Below are 16,866 nucleotides of genomic sequence, written 5' to 3' on the forward strand. Positions count from 1 at the left end.
AAAAGAATTAAAGGAAATTAGGGAACATAAAATTAAAGGTAGTATAGTGAGATCTCGTGCTAAATGGATAGAAGAGGGGGAGAAGCCTACAAGCTATTTTTTCAGTCTGGAAAGTAGAAATTTTACCTCTAAAGTTATACCTAAATTACAATTAGATAATGGAAAAACAATTACAAGTCAGGCAGACATCTTGAAAGAAGTTCAGAAATTTTATGAAAAGCTGTATGATTCTGATAATAACATAGCAGATGTAAATTTAAATGAATTTTTGGAACATTATAATGTGATTAAAATTAGTAAAAATGATTCTGAAAAGTTGGATGGCCTAATCTCATTGGAAGAAGCTGGCAAAACGTTAAGACGTATGAAAAATAATAAAAGTCCAGGCATAGATGGCTTTACGGTTGAATTTTATAAGTGTTTTTGGAAATATTTAGGTAACTTTGTTGTTCGATCTATAAATTTAGGCTATAAAAAAGGAAATCTATCAATCTCACAACGTCAAGGAATTATTTCATGCATTCCAAAGGGGGATAAACCTCGACATTTTATAAAAAATTGGAGGCCTATCACACTACTAAATGTTGTTTATAAAATAGCTTCTAGTACAATAGCATACAGAATTAAAACAGTTTTGGATAAAATAATTGATAAAGATCAGACAGGGTTTTTAGAGGGTCGTTATATAGGGGAAAACACTAGACTGATATATGATGTAATGCAATATGCAGAGGAAAATGATATTCCAGGTATGTTTCTAATGATTGATTTCGAAAAAGCTTTTGATTCGGTGTCCTGGGCATTTATTGAGAAAGTATTATGTTTTTTTGGTTTTGGAAATAGTATAATAAACTGGGTTAAAACATTACATAATAATGCTAGTGCTGTAATTAATCAGGGAGGGAATTTGTCTTCATTTTTTCAAGTTAAAAGGGGATGTCGTCAAGGGGACCCGATTGCTCCTTATATATTTATTCTGTGTGCTGAAATTTTAGCTATAAAACTAAGAAACAATAATAAAATTAAGGGTATTAATGTTGATAACTGTCCTATACTTCTATCACAATATGCGGATGACACTGCACTTGCACTTGATGGTACAGAAAGATCACTGCAGGAAGCTATTACTGAACTTAATTTCTATGCAAGTATATCAGGATTGAAAATGAATATTTCAAAAACTCAAGTGGTCTGGATTGGCAATAAAAAATTTAGCTCAGATAAATTCCTTCCAGAACTCGACTTACAATGGGGTAGGGAAAACTTCACACTTCTTGGCATTGAATTTCACGTTAATTTACATGAGATACCTAAACTGAACTTTGATAAAAAAATAACAAAACTTAAATCACTTATCAGATCATGGAAAAGGAGAATATTAACACCAATTGGTAAAATAAACATAATAAAATCAATTTTGGTTTCACAATTTAATCATTTATTTATCTCGCTGCCAAATCCAGAGGAAAAGTTTCTTTGTAAACTGAATTCTATAATTTATGAGTTCTTGTGGAACAGTAAAGTGGATAAAGTAAAGAGAGAAGTTGTTATTCAAGACTTCATTAATGGTGGGTTAAACATGATCAACATCAAAACTTTTATAGACTCACTCAAATTAGGTTGGATTAGAAGAATATTTCAATGTACATCTAAATGGCAAGCAATTTTAAAAACATATGTTAATATAGACATGTTGGCAAATTGTGGTTCAGATTATATAAAGCTATGTGAAAAAAAATGTAAAAACAAGTTCTGGACTGATGTTTTGAAAGCTTGTAAAAACTTGTATCATGCAAATGAAATTAATATTAACAAAAATGAGGTATACTTGAAGACCCCCTTATGGTATAATGACAAAATTATTATTGATAGAAGGTCAATTTTCATTAAGGATTGGTATAAAAAAGGAGTTATTAATATAAATGACCTGATTAAAGACTATAATTCTGGTTCCTTTTATACAGTTCAAGAATTCACTCAAACTTATCAAATACAGACTAATTTTCTCCAATATCACAGTGTTCTTTCTGCAGTAAAACATTTCAACTCTAATCCAGATTTTCCTAAATTAAGACTGTTATGTCCTTTTATTCCTACACACTTAGAACCATTCTTTAAAAAGTCTAAAGGTTCCAAACATTTTTATAGTATCCTGGTAAAAAATAACATTGTTCCATCAGGACAGAAGAAATGGAATAGAGTCTTTGATTTTAGTAACTTTTCTTGGCATCAGATTTTTAAGCTTCCCTTTGCTATAACTACTAATACAAAATTTCAGTGGTTTCAGTATAGAATAAATCACCATATTCTGACAACAAATTCTTTCCTTTTTAAAACTCGAATAGTTGTATCTCCTATGTGTACACTTTGCAATTCTGAGATTGAAACTATTACCCATATTTTATGGGAATGTCAAGAGACTCAGAATCTTCTTATTAGTTTTGAAACTCTTTTGGATGCACTCATTATTCCTTTTGATTTTAATAAAGAATCTTATTTATTTGGATTTCTTACACAAAATGTTAATGGTAGAATTGATAATGAGATACTCATTATAATTAAACAATATGTATATAAAATGCGTTGTCTTCATAGCTCCTTAAATATAAATGCATTGGTTAACACAATAAAAGACTACCATAATATACAAAGATTTATAGCAAATAGCAAAGGAGAAACTTATAGAGAGAAGTTTGAAAAGGAATGGAAAAAATGGGAAAAACTTCTTGTTTTGTAAAAATAATATTCTGATAGCTGTCTCCTGGGCTTTGGAAATGAATTATAAAATCAATAATTTTCTTCTATTACACTTATTCATACATTCATAAGCTTGAGCTCAAAAATATAATAGTCCATCCCCACCCTCTTTCTATCTCTCTCTCTCTCTCTCTCTATTCTCTCTCTCTCTCTCTCTGAACTGATTCATGTAATTTTAGTTTACAGTTTTTAGTAGCTTTTCATTTTTTTTTGCATTTCTATGATTCTATGATTCCTTACTTGTTTGTGTTTGTATGTAAGAGTGTGTGTATGGGTGGGTGTGAGTAAGGGCGATTATGTATGTGTTAATGTTGTGATGCAACTTATAATATATGAAATCATTTCATCATACATGAATGAATGGAGGATGATGATGTTGATGATGTTGATAATGAATGATGATGATGATGATGGATGTTGATGATGATGATGATGATGCTGATGATGAATGATGATAATGATGATGATGGAGGTAATTACATCAAAATGTATGTGAGATGATGGTGGTGATGATGATGATGATGATGATGTTGATGATGTTGATGATGAATGACGATGATGATGATGAGGAGGATGATGATGGAGGTAATAACATCACAATGTATGTGAGATGATGATGATGATGATGATGATGATGATGATGATGATGATGAAGGTTATAACATCACAATGTATGTGAGATGATGATGATGATGATGATTGAGGTAATGGCATCACAATGTTGGTGAGTGAGTGGACGTTTTTGTTGTTGTTGTTTTATANAAAAAAAAAAAAAAAAAAAAAAATCTATTCTTAAACGGTTTAGTCTCACCTAGCATACATTTCAATTTTTACACCTGATCACAATTTGGTTAAAGTCTGTTTCAAAATGATGTAGATGGTATTGTAATACATATTATAATTAAGAACTAACGTCTACTTTAATCAGAGAAACATTCCATTTTCTTTGTAAAGAATTATAATGATACATGGTAGTAGATGAAATATGAATATTAAAAAAAATGTATTTAACCTGAAAATAATAACGATTTTACAGATATTATAACAGGTACAGTACTAGCCGCCTACATGTTATAACAATATTTAATTATTGTTGATCAAGTAAAGATTCATTAACTAATCTTAATATCAAAGATTGTTTAAAATTCTGTAATGCATTGTCTATAAATTTCAAATGATTCAATAACAGTTGACTGAAGGTTGTTTTTATATTTCCTTTATTTTATAGTTATGTCTGCAAAATTTCAATCTCAAGCTGATTTTGTTTGGACATACACTATAGATAGGAAAAATAATTATAATTTTCACTTATCATAATATCACAAATGTCAATATTGTCAACATTTATTCAAAGCTTGGACTATTGGCTCATTATATGTGGTACATGATGTACAAAACATGATGTATAGAGAATGTATAGAGATGATGTACATAATACACAATATAATCAACTAAGAGGTTCTAATAGTTTTAAAGATAAACTTCCGTAATATACATAGCTGTTTACCATATTTGACACTTACCAACTGAATAGTCGGAAAACCGCACTCTTAGATTTTGAAATTTACTACAAGTTAACAGAAGCAAAATTCATCTTTCATGTCTGTGAATAATAATATTTTAATAAACTACTTTGAATATGTGTTTACCATTATACTGCATAAATAATGGAGTAATGTGTACAATATGATGTACAGTTAACATGAAATGACCCTTCGTTGTCATTTTAAATGATTATATATATTAATGAAATACTAGTAACTCGGGCTAAACTTATATATTTTTGAAACATTCACTGAAAACAAGCTTACATGACCAATTTATTCAACAATGGTATAAGGATGTTATAACCTTGACCAGAGAAATAATAATAAAGCGTGCCGCTACTTCTTCGATACCGGAAGAAATGCGTCCAATGTCGCAACAAGTAGCGATCTTTGTTGGAGTTCCTGTGACGTGGAACAGAAAGTGGAGGTCTGTAGGCTCTGGTTAAGGATTAATGGATCCGCTCACAATATACTAGTCTATAAAATATATTAGTTAAAAGTCGAAACCGGTCGGTATATCGACTTTAGACGCTGCTTTATAGCATATGTATATAGTTATGTACAGTGCTAGTGATTTTACTTATTTTAAGGTGTGATAATGACTTTTAGTGTTTCATAAGCCATATTTGGCTGGATGTCGATAACTGATCGATATAAATGTTGAAATAGCTTTTAATTTTTGTAAAATCTGCTGTAGTTTCAATGTATATCGATATGTTTTTATTGAGGTTATTTAACACTATGTTACAAATAGGATATTTTCCAGAGTCATGGGCTCAAGGCGACATTATTCCTTTACATAAAAAGGGCGATAGAAACAATGTCAATAATTATAGGGGAATAACATTAATTAGCCATTTAGCTAAACTGTTTACGTCGTTGTTAATAAACGTCTGTTAAAATGGAGTAAACGAGAAAATATTGTTTCCGATGCTCAGTTTGGTTTTAAGCCTGGGATTGGTACAAGAGACGCAATTTTTGGATTACATAGTTTAATTATCAATTCGATAGAACGAAACAAGAGGTTTTATTGCGCTTTTATTGATTATAGTAAGGCATTTGATAGTGTGACACACCAGAACTTGTGGTATAAACTTTGGAGAAGTGGTATTAGGGGTACACTACTTAAGGTAATTGAATCAATTTATGATAATGTACGTTCATGTATGAAATTAAATGGTAAATTATCCGCCATGTTTGATTTACATGTCGGATTATTACAAGGGGAATCGTTATCTCCCATGCTTTTTTCATTATTTGTAAATGATATGGAAAGTGAATTTATAAATTCTAATTGTCAAAGTTATGAATTACAGTTGATAAACCTGTTTATGCTGATGTATGCGGATGACACAGTTTTATTCTCGGAGGATGCTACCGATCTTCAGCATATGCTAGATCGTTTACAGACATACACTGAAAAATGGAGTTTAAATGTTAATATAGAAAAAACTAAAATTATTGTTTTTAGAAAAAGAAAAAGAATGTTACCTTATGAAATTTGGACTTTCAATGGTAAATCTATCGAAATTGTTGATAAGTTTTGTTATCTTGGATTAGTTTTTAACTATAATGGAAGATTTACTGTAACACAAGATACATTAGCTTGTCAAGGACGGAAAGCATATTACCACTTAAAAAGAAAAATGAAAGATTTTGCCCTTAATACGGAAACTATAATGTCTTTATTCGATACATATGTTGCATGTATATTGAATTATGGGTGTGAAGTTTGGGGGCATAATGTATCGCCACAAATTGAAAAAATCCATCTCCTTTTTCTCAAAGACCTATTAAATGTTAAGAAAACTGTCAATACTTCTATGGTTTACTTTGAAACTGGGAGATATTCATTATATGTGCAACGTAAAATGGCCATAATGAGATATTGGTTAAAACTTTTAAATACTAGTAACTGTGTTTTAAAATCATGTTACGACGCATTAGTCGAATTGAATATCAGAAAACCTAATTGTAAAATTAATTGGGTTTATCAAATTAAGCATGAACTATGTAGTTTGGGTTTTAATTATATTTGGACTTGTCAATATGTACAAAATGAAAATCTTTTTTTGCAAATGTATGCTCAACGTGTTCATGATGTATTTATCCAAGAATTACGCAGTGCTTTTGATGCATCTTCAAAATGTTATTTGTACAAGCATCTTGTTGATACCTTTTGCGTCCAGTTCTATCTGACTAAGCCCATTAATATAAGGATAAAAAAAAGTTATTGAGTCAATTTCGCATGCAAGCACACAGTCTCAACATAGAATCTGGGCGCTATAATAACATTCCAAGAGGTCAGAGAATATGTACAGTCTGCGATAAAAATGATATCGAAGATGAAGTACATTTTGTACTACTTTGTCCTGCGTATTCTGATTTAAGAAAAACATACATCAAACAGTATTATTATCGACATCCAAGTGTCTATAAACTAATAGAATTATTTACCTGTAAAAGTGTTAAATCTTTAAATCTTTAATGGGTAAATATTTGTGGCACGCTACTTCTAAAAGGAAAATTCTCCTCGCTCAGGAGTATTATTATATTAAAACATTATTTGAAACTACTTTGTTATAGGTGTACATGTATAATAATAGTTATTTAAGATTCGTTAATAGCGCGTTAAATAGTACTTTAATGACATCTCATAGTTCTTTCTGCTGTTTGAAGTTATATGTAGTGTTTTCATTATGATGTCATCCTTTCATGTCGTCACATATATACAGGTAGTAAAGTCACACATGTGATTATATTGTTATATACTTCTCACCACTTTACGAAAAATCATGCTGTAAAACTGCAAGTGATATCATTATTACATGTCTGTAGGCATATATATATTTAAATGGAATTGTCCTCCGCCATCTTGTACATCACATATGAATTTTGAATATTTAATTATGTATGTTTGTTACCTATATGCTGTATTGCATTTGGATATAATAAAACTTGAAACTTGACACCAAATCTCACCGGTTTGTTCTCCTTTCTCCCACTTTTTTTCTGATCAAAGGAATTATATAAACACTGGAAAACAATAGAGGTGTCATTATGGTCTGTTCTGGTATAGTACAGGTAGATTATTTACCTGTATTTACCTGTTCACCAATATGAAATACTGTGTTAGTTATAGGAATGGCTTTTTCTCGTTTCCCCCACTTTTTAAAATAATACGGGGGGAAGAATGTTGTTAGAAGGATTATAGTCTGTTTCTAAGAAGTATGGGCAGTATTTACCTGTGTTTTTACCTGGGGTTAACCCTTCTATCTAAGGTGGTGTTTTATCATATTTAATTTAATAATATCTTATATAAGTTTTTTCAGATTTGTAATGACAAATATTAAAATTTAAATTATTTAAATATTAATCATATATATAAATATATATATTCAGTATTAAATATATCCATTGTGTAGTCCTTGTACTGCTGATATGATAAGATGAAATGTGTTATTTCATTTTCTAGTATATGTACTTTTAATAATCTTTATTATTGTAACATTAAATAAGATGCCTACATTACCTTGTACAAAATGTAAGAACGTAATGTGTGACTAAGAGTGTGGTGTTTAACAGTTAATTAATCAAAATTCCTAGATGTTTTAAGTATCTTATAACTATCATAAAAATCATTGAACATCTATAATTATCCAAGCTATCATTTCCATCCAGGTTAGCTAAAAGTGATCACGGCCTATGGTAATTACTGAGATGATGCTTGTTACCATTATTTAAGCACTCCTTTATCCAAGCCACATTGGTTATATATAGCAAACAATCGTTCCGGGGCAGGCATATCCAACTGTACAGCTCAAGCAGTATTACATTGTTAAGAACAACAGAGGTGCGAGGACCTACTGGACCTGTGTTGATGCCACCTGCCCTGCCGGGCAAAAGAATATTTTTATTTGAACTTATTCTTGAGTTCCATTACAGCAGAGACGTATATATTACATACGTCTCTGATTACAGAAACATTTCATGATGTTATCCTTAAACAGTGCTATACTGATTGTGCACGAGGAAAAAGGGCAAATGAAATAAACTACATGTAGTATTGAAAATTGCTAATTCGTTGTAAGAAGGTTAGTGAGTAAATAATTTGGTAAGTACCCAGAGAGTAGGTAGGTAGATAGGTGGGTAGGTATGTAGGTATGTAGGTAAGTAGGTAAGTAGGTAAGTAAGTAGGTAGGTAGGTAAGTAGGTAAGTAAGTAAGTAAGTAAGTAAGTAGATAGATAGGTAGGTAGGTAGGTAAGTAGGTAGGTAAGTAAGTAAGTAGATAGGTAGGTAGGTAAGTAGGTAAGTAAGTAAGTAAGTAGGTAGGTAGATAGGTAGGTAGGTAGCTAAATAAGTATACTAGTCTATAAAATACATTAGTTAAAAGTCGAAACCGGTCGGTATTATCGACTTTAGACGCTGCTTTATAGCATATGTATATGTAGCATAGTTCAAATAAAAATATTCTTTTGCCCGATGCCACCTGCCCTGCCACACTGACTACACTAAATGATATTCCAGTACGGTTTGGACAACGCCAGCACACCCATCCTTCAGACCATGCCAACGTCATCGCCAGAGAGATTATGAAGAAGAAGGTTCACCATGTAAACCCAAACATCTTCGCCATCATCAGAGTGTTCCAGGAGATTCAGGCAGCCAACGAGATCAACAGGATACAACGAGATGCAGGAGGAGTCAACAGACCACGCGGGAAACGTTACCGAAACATCAGCAGCCGACTGACCCAGCTGAAGGAGCGCCTTGAGAATCAGACGATGGATCTTATGGAGTACGCCAATGTAGCATCACATCTCTTACATTTGGGATAGATAACAACAAAAATGTGTGCCTCTTGGCTGTTGGACATGAACTTTAAATTGGAGATTATGATATGATATAAATTTGAGGGGGGCCAATTTGATATTTCTATTACTTAACTTTACTAGTCTTAATATGTGAATATTGTTAATGTATTTGTATTGTTTGATTAGTAAATGTAATGTACAGTTTATATTGATGGATTTAACTTCTTAACATGTTTTGAAATGTAATGTTAAACTTGTCTTGTATTTGGTGGCCTAAACAGTGTAATATAAATTAATATGCATTGACGGTTGTATGTTTAAAAATTGTAATATAATTTAAATGTAATCATTATGTATAAGTAGTGAAATACTCGATTGTGAACTCTTATGTAGTGCTGTTATATTCTATATTATCTGTTTAAAAGTGTTATGTAAATATTTGACTGTAAACTCTACATATGTATAAGTATAAAAATATATCGATTATATATAAAGATATTTGAACCCCAAAAAAGTATTAAAACCTTATTCAACCCGACATATGTCACACAGGTACCCGGTGATGAAACATAATAAATCCGGTGGCCATCTTGTCAAACTGGTTAGAGACAGACTCTACATAGACGGCCAACTCTACCAGTACGGGGCTACGGAGAGCGCGGATAGTGAGCGAGTAAATCGCGATGAAGATGCACAGCCCCACCTTTCGTTCAGGGAGGCGGTACAACGAGGGCCTGAGGACGTCACCAATGTGCTCAATACCCCTAACAACACGCGACGACCCAAGAGAGCACGTTCCACTCCCAACAGTGGGAACAGTCGCCAACAACCCCCGGTGTCTCGGGCGCGCACAACGCCGACAGACGATTTCAACGGGTCGTATGTGGGCCAATCCTCAGGAAGTCAACACATGGCATCGCACCAAGGAGGAACCACGTCATCACCGATCCGACGTCATCCTCCTGGTTCAGGGGGATCCCATAGACGAGCGTAGGGAAGCGTAACGAGAGGTCTCGGCCTCAAGAGCTTGAATATTGCATTTCTAAATGTATGTGGACTTATGTCTAAATCGTTACTACCAGAATTTGACAATTTAGTTAAATCGCATGATATCCTTGTATTTGTGGAAAGTAAAACTGATAATTTAGATATTATTAAATTACCAGATGAGTACACATACTTTGCAAAAAATCGAACAAAATTTAAAAAAAAATCAGGAGGTATTGTCATTGTTTTTAAAAAGAGTTTAGAACATATGTTACAATTTATCACTACCGAGTCTGAATTTGTACAATGGATAAGAATATCCCAGAAACTACTAAAAAATATAGATTATGATATTGTATTAGGGTGTACGTATATCCCTCCCGAAAGTTCCAAGTACTCTTCTCCCGATGCATTCTCCGATGTGGAGTCTGAAATGATTAGCTTGTGTAGCAATGACACCAGAGTAGCCTTAATAGGAGACTTTAACGCTAAAACTGAGAAGAAGCAAGACTATATTGTTCCGGATAGTTCAATTCTCAATGTTTTGAATATAGATGAAAGTGATGATCTCTATAAAATCATGTATGATTTTGAAAAACTAGAATTATATAACATTCCACTACAACGTTATAGTGAATGCAAGGCTAAAACTAACAATTTTGGCAATAAACTACTAGACTTTTGTAAGAATAATAATATATATATAGCAAATGGTAGAATTGGTTGTGATCAGTTTAATGGGAAAAATACCTGTAATGGCTCGTCTCTTATTGATTATTTGTTACTAACTGCCGACTTATTCAAAGTAGTAACATATTTTGAGGTTGTTGATTTTAATCCTCTATTATCCGATGTTCATAGTTGTATTGAATTTAAGTTCGAAGGGGCGTCTGAACTCATAAATACTCTACACGAAAATCCTTATGCAACCGACAAAAACGGTGGTTACGTGAAATGGAAGGATCAATTAAGTAACTCGTTTACTAATCTTATTGCAGATGATCATGATAATAAACTTGCTACGCTGAACGAGTATGTTAAAAATTTGAAAGCTAAGGAAACCGACCAAATAACTAATGCAGAAATTAATGATGTAACTAAAAATATCACAGATATATTTACTACGTCCGCCAACCAGTCATTCGGTCGCAAATCTGTTTACCGCGGAAATATTCATGAAAATAACAAACCATGGTTTACATCAAATTGTAAAAAGCTTCGAAAAGAATTTCACAAAGCCAAACAGAACTATCGTAAATTAAAAAATGATGTTAACAAGCACGCCTTGAAAAGGAAAAGTCGTAATTACAGGAAAGAGGTAAATAAAGCATACAAAACCTATGCATTCAACATGGAAAAGAAAATAAGAGATTCAGTAAAGGAGAGTCCAAAATTCCTATGGAATATTCTAAATAGGTTTTCGGGTAAACCCAAATCGTCAAAAGCTAATATACCAATAAACGAACTATATAACTATTTTAAAAATTTAAATTCAGCTAGCTATGAGGAAGATAATAATGAAGGACTTCTACAAGATATCGATCACGATGAAGTCTCTGAAGATCTCAATGCTGAAATTACCGAAACGGAAATTATTCGATCGATAGAAAGCCTAAAAAATAATAAAGCGAGCGGAATCGATGAAATACGGAATGAATATATAAAAAATACTCTCAATCAGTTTTTGCCTTTATATATAGATTTTTTCAACATCATTCTCAACACTGGGTTAATACCCCAAGAATGGACAGTTGGTATTATTAAACCTATATACAAAAATAAAGGTAACCAGGGCGATCCGGATAATTATAGGGCGATAACTCTGGTGTCATGCTTGGGAAAAGTATTTACCTCTATAATTAATGGTAGACTAACAAAATTATCTGATAAGATAAACCTGATATCCTCCGCCCAAGCGGGATTTCGAAAGGGATATTCCACTAATGAAAACATTTTTATATTGCATTCCCTAATTTCTTTATATTTTTCAAAGGGTAAGAAGTTATATTGTTCATTCGTTGATTTTAAAAAGGCCTTTGATACGGTGTGGCGAGCAGGCTTGTGGAAAAAATTACAAAATAGTAACATTACGGGCAAAATATTTAAAGTCCTTTATAATTTATATCAAAATACCAAATCATGCGTAATAAATGGTAATGATACATCCGACTTTTTCATGTGCAATGTCGGGGTAAAACAAGGAGAAAACTTATCGCCATTTTTGTTTTCCCTCTTTCTTAACGATTTAGAGGATTTCCTCAATCAACGTAATGTTTCTTGTTTGAATGAAGTGTATGCTCTTAGTGATCAAAATTTAGGTTTGTACTTAAAATTGTTTATTATATTATATGCTGATGATACAGTGCTTTTATCAGAAACACCAGATGGCCTACAGAACGCATTGAATGAATTCCAAAATTATTGTAATATATGGAAATTAACAGTTAATACACAAAAAACTAAAGTTTTGATTTTTGAAAAAAGAAAAAGTAAAAGAGACCATCACTTTACGTTAAATAATGAGATTTTAGAAATACAAGATTCGTACACATATCTTGGAATAATATTAAACTACAATGGTGTTTTTACAAAAGCCAAAAGTAAACTAACAGAGCAAGCAAAAAAAGCTTTATATGCATTGTATATTAAGATTAGAAATATTTCCATTCCTGTAGATCTTCAACTGAAATTATTTGATGCACTTGTGTCACCAATTTTATTATATGGATGTGAAATCTGGGGCTATGAAAATACAAAAAGTATCGAAAAAATACACTTACAGTTTTGTAAGGAAATTCTTAACATTCGGAAGAGCACCCCAAATTATATGGTATATGGTGAGTTAGGAAGGTATCCCCTAGAAATTGAAATCAGTGTTAGAATGGTTATGTTCTGGCATAAGCTTATAACGGGTGGATCGAAATTATCTAGTGTAATGTATAAGTTAATGTACAATTTGCACCAGAATTCTTTATTAAGTTTTAAATGGTTAACGTATATACGAGATATCTTAAACAATACTGGATTTAATAATTTATGGACTTTCCAAATATCATGTACAATTAATAGACAATGCTTGAAAAATATCATTAAGCAGAGATTATGCGATCAATTCATTCAAAGTTGGTTTCATGATGTTGAAACCTCCTCGCGAGGGCAAGTTTACTCCTTATTCAAATTTCAGTTTAATATTGAACCATATCTTTTAAAGCTAAATCGTAATGAACGAAAAGTAATATGTAAATTTAGAACATCAAATATAAAATTTCCTATAGAAACAGGAAGATGGAATCGAGTCCCACGCGAGGAAAGGTTATGTCCCCTATGTAATAACTGTGTTGGGGACGAATACCACTACTTATACCAATGTACTAATGTATCTGTTGTAGCTCTTAGACAACTTTATATACCAAATTATTATTATGTCAACCCAACTTATATCAAAATGAAAGGAATGTTCTCAATTTGTAACACGGTACTCTTAACAAAAGTAAGTAAATTTATACAAAGAGTAATGAAGCTACTTAATATCTAAAATAATTTAGCTAAAAGAATTATTGAAATGGGTTGTTATTGTATGAATTGTATCATGTGTCATATTATATTATGTGAGTACTATGTCCATCAATGTATACTATGTATTATGTGACCTCTTGTTACGCACGTATACGTGTGGCGTGAGTGTAAAAATAAAACTTGAAACTTGGTAACTTTCACACAGGTAAGTTACCTGGGGGGTAAGTATGAAACAGACTGTAATTAGTTTGCCATTGTCTTCCTAAATCAAAACTTTCCTTTGTTATATAAAAAGTGGGGGAAACGAGAACACCCAATAGGGGCTTATTTAAAAAACAAATTTCCTGATTTTCGTAATATTTACTGGAATTATGAATAAATATATACAATACTCCAGTTATTACTTAATAAAAACACATCAAAATACATAAACTGAAAATCTGTTTTTATTAATTTCATATTAAATCAATTTTATACTTTTTTACTATACATTTACATGTATGTTATATATATTTTTCATAAAATAGAGCTAAATTTAGCAACAAATTTATGACAAATATAATCAGTTAAGACAGAGATCATGTATTACATTGTTAAATATGCAAAAACAGATGCAAAGCTGGGAATGAAAATAAATAAAACGAATCAATTACATGTACACATGGAATACTCAGCACTGGTTGATCAAATCAATCATGCACAAAGATGCATGATATAAAACTAATATAATCGCAAAGCACCAAATAAAATAATGTCACTATAAATGCAAAAGATGGGATGCTGTGTCGGTGTACTAGATTACATCTGTTGTACCATTCTCCAAGCGTTTCTTTAGTTGGTTAAGGCGGCTGTCGATGTTACGGTAGCATTTTCTCTTGGTCTGACTTGTCCTCCTGCTGCGTGTTGGATGCGCGTTATCTCGTTGCTGGCTTGTATTTCATGGAAGACGCGGATGATGCTGTAGATGTTGGGGTGGGCGTGTTCCACTTTCTTCTTCAATTTTCTTTGCCATCCCTCAAACACTGCGCGGATGGCGTTCTGGACAGCAGCCTCAAAGTCCAGGAAAACGGTGGTGGGATTGAGTTGGAGGTTGAATCTTGGTCTTGAGTAGTGTAAAGAATCTTTGGTATGTTGCCTGGCTCTTGCTGAGAAGTAAACTGTATACAAGTTGGTACATCTGGTCTCCAATCCTGGCGTGGATCTGCTGAAACGGAGTCGGGCACATGTAAAACGTTCCATCACAGAAGAGAGTGTCGGCGTAAGGTGTTAAGATTCATTATTATTTATCAACTAGAAATATCAGTGGACCCAAGCCATATGGGGTTATCAAATAGAAACATAACTAATGATTATCATGTTACTATACCGTACCGATTCTAAATTGAACTGTCCATTCTCTCAGTTATACATGTGTATACAAATATGTATATTGTACTTCATTTTCCATATCTGCAACTTTATTTCCTCATGTAACACATATTATGTGTCTGAGTGTCAATACAATTTTGCTTGTATACATGCATGCACCTGTCCATCCTGTCAACATGTAATATATGAATTCATGTACATGTACCTCATGTTACACATTTTCATGTGTCTGAGTGTTGGAAATAAAATCTGAAATCTGAAATCTGATTATGTTTTAGGGGAAAATAACCTAATGAGTGATACTAAGTTACTAATAATTACACCACGGAATTAGATTAGTCCGTGATTACACTGAAGCCGCATTTATTGGTAAAAAAGATTCTCTGAAAATAATGCTCCAATATGAATTTACTTCACCCTAAATTAAATCAATTTAAATTAAAATTAAAAAAAAAATGAATTAATCAAAGCATTACCATCTATATGTATACTATTAAGTATATGATATATATACAATATTTGTGGATTTCACGTTACTGTTTTGTATAGATCTAGCTGATGAAAATGGTATATGATATGAAAAAAATGGCTAAAAATGATGACAATAGACTATATCTAACCTACATGTATATGACAGTACTGTATTAGTTTAAACATATTTTATTGTACAAATATACAAATGGATCGGACGACAAGTTATTACAACTTAATAGAGTCCTCTCCTCAATACATATTGTAAAAATAGTGTATATGTTTTTGGGGAAAGGGAAAAAGATAGGTTGAGGAAGGAAATGTGGGGTGGGAGGGGGTGGGGGTGATGGAGGGGAGGGGTGTTACCTAGAAAAGAAAAGCTGTAAACTGAGAAATCGATCCGCATTTGAATAAATTATAAATTATACAGATTTCATGACATGCATCCTGGTAGAGTAATTTCAAAATGAACAGAATCAATGTAACAAATAAATCAGGCAAAATAATGAAATACAATTTCATAAACACATATAACAACTTACACATAAATAAAAATAGAAAAGTAATTATATCTATCAAAACCTATTGCTGGATTTGATGTAATGATGCACATGTCTAAAGATACTTATGTTGTTGTCTACCGAAAGTTGACTATTTCCAAACAAAAGTAGTTCTAAATTAAAATCAACATGCAAGGCATTCAAATTTAGGAGCAGGGTATGTCTTTCGTTGTTAAAAAGTAAGCACTCACAAAAAAAAGTGAAAGGCATTTTAACAGGGATGGCCACAATAACAAACTGGACTATCAACCAGATTTACTCTAAAAAGATCATATTTAAGTGGACTACACTGATGTCTAAGTTTAGTATGCAAAATGTTAAATTTACGTTCACCGAAACCTTAGTATAATGGTGGAGGAGATTGTACATTTGAAGTTAACGAGTTTTCAAAAGAATGTAATGAGGGCAATGATCGTACTGAAAGGCCCAATGAATTCCAACCGCGAAGAGTTGAAGGTATAAAAGATGAATTTGTTAGAGAAAGCCTGAAAGGACGAATTCTATAATCCTTATTGTTTCTAAGGGTATAACGGTTATTTTCTGCAAGGGAAGATGGCAATAGAGAATTTAAATAGCCTGGAGTTAATTTGTTGTGCATTTTATACAAAAGTTGGAGTTTTCTGCGTTTTCTTCTATTCGAAAGAGTTTCTAGACCAGTTTCAAAAAGTAAGTCTTCAATTCGGGCATATGAAGGAAGACCAGTTATAATACGAGACGCTTCTCTTTGGACTTTCTCTAACATTTCTGTTTCATAAGTTGTGCATCCATCCCACAATTCACAAGCATATTCTAAAACTGGTAAAATAAATGATTTATAAATCTTTAAAAGATTATCACGATTTAAT

Source organism: Mizuhopecten yessoensis, unplaced genomic scaffold (genome assembly GCF_002113885.1).
Source record: "Mizuhopecten yessoensis strain PY_sf001 unplaced genomic scaffold, ASM211388v2 scaffold10309, whole genome shotgun sequence".
Lineage (NCBI taxonomy): Eukaryota > Metazoa > Mollusca > Bivalvia > Pectinida > Pectinidae > Mizuhopecten > Mizuhopecten yessoensis.